General features: G+C 41.1%; 1 pseudogene; it reads left to right on the forward strand.

Annotated features, from left to right (window-relative positions):
* The first annotated feature begins 745 nt into the window (after positions 1-745).
* LOC103582957 lies at positions 746-1,538 on the forward strand (annotated as a pseudogene).
* The last annotated feature ends 332 nt before the right edge of the window (positions 1,539-1,870 follow it).

Raw genomic sequence — 1,870 nt, forward strand, 5'->3', positions numbered from 1 at the left:
AAAGATTCTTACTGAGTAGATCAAAATCTTATCATTTTTAAAACAATTACAGGTATAGGCCAGTCAGAGCTTCCATATCTCATATTCTACTCAGCAACTTTGAAATCCAAATTCTAAAATCACAGAATCATATAATTCTTTCCTGGGAGTATAAGCTTCCATTTGGGGCAAGATATCTAAAATGATCAGGGAATTTCTTTAATGTTAGGGCCAGTGACCCACTCCTCAATCTGCGCCCCCCCACCCACCCAATGTTTTAAGAGTTCATAAGTTAAAAAAAAGAAAACTAGCCTATCGTTCTCCCCCTTATCATATAAAAATATTGGCCCTTCCATTCAAAGCCAGATTAGAAGTGGTGCTACACCTCCCCACCTTCCCTCCCCCACACAAAGCCTTGCTACTCAAAATGTGACCCCTGGACCAGCAGCAGCAGCAGCAGCAGCAGTATGTGCGACCTTGTTACAAATGCAGACTCTCAGGCCCTGACCCAGGCCAACTGAATGAGGATTTCTGAATCTGCTTTTAACAAGATTCTCAGGTGATGGATATGTACATGAAAAGTCGAGAAGCTCTTCTCCAAGGAACATTAAAATATTGCTGAATTAGTTTGGTGCCAGTTAACTCAACCCTGCCCTTCAGTTCCATTCCAGCCAGCTACATATAAATTGGTCCTGCAGAATAAACAGGAATTGTGATTTCAAGTGGAAACAACAAAGAATTCCTGCTTTCCATACCTAGCACAGCCATGACTCATAGTCCCAAGAAACATCTGAAGCAGGTAGCATCTCTGAAGCATTGGATGCTGGAAAAATTGACCGGTGTGTTTGCTCTTCATCTACCCACTGGTCCCCACAAGCTGAGAGAATGTCTCCCTCTCACCATTTTCCTAAGGCACAGTCTTAAGTAGGGCTCTGACAGGAGATGAATTAAAGAAGATTTGCATGCAGTGGTTCATTAAGATTGATGGCAAGGTCCGGACTGATATAACCTACCCTCCTGATTTTATGGATGTCATCAGCATTGATAAGACTGAAGATAATTTTCACCTGATCTATGACACAAAGGTTCACTTTTTTGTTCATCATATTATATCTGAGGAGGCCAAATACAAGTTGTGCAAAGTGAGACAGATCTTTGTGGGCATAAAAGGAATCCCTCACCTGGTGACCCATGAGGCTTACACCATCCGCTACCCTGATCCCCTCATCAAAGTGAATGACACCATTCAGGTTGACTTGGAGACTGGCAAGATCCCTGATTTCATCAAGTTGGACACTGGTAACCTTTGTATGGTGAACAGAGGTGTTAACCTGGGAAGAGTTGGCGTGATCACTAACAGAGAGAGACATCCTAGCTCTTTCAATATGGTTCATGTGAAAGATGCCAACAGCAACAGCTTTGCCACCCAGCTCTTCAACATTTTTGTTATCAGCAAAGGCAACAAACCATGTATTTCTCTTTCCCAAGGAAAAGGTATCCACCTCACCATTGCTGAAGAGAGAGATAATAAACTAGCAGCCAAACAGAGCAGTGGGTGAAATGGTCTCTGGGTGACATATTAGAAATGTCTTTGTACTTTATTAAAGATAATACAGCATGAAAAAAAAGGGAGGGGGGATTCCTAACCAGTGCTGACATTCCCTCTTCCTCAAATAAATATTGAACATGCATCTTTAAAATACCAGCTTAAAGAGATGACAAATTGCTTTCTTACCTAGGTCACCTACATGATTCTGCATGGTGGTCTTTCTCATAAACTGTTCCTTTTTTAAAATTAAAATTAAATAAATGCAACCTCACAAGTACAATAAGCAATGAACCAGATCATGATGAAAGGAGAATTGGAAAGACTGAGGAAGAAAGAAATATC

This window comes from Galeopterus variegatus, unplaced genomic scaffold, assembly GCF_000696425.1.
Source record: "Galeopterus variegatus unplaced genomic scaffold, G_variegatus-3.0.2 Scaffold18701, whole genome shotgun sequence".
NCBI lineage: Eukaryota > Metazoa > Chordata > Mammalia > Dermoptera > Cynocephalidae > Galeopterus > Galeopterus variegatus.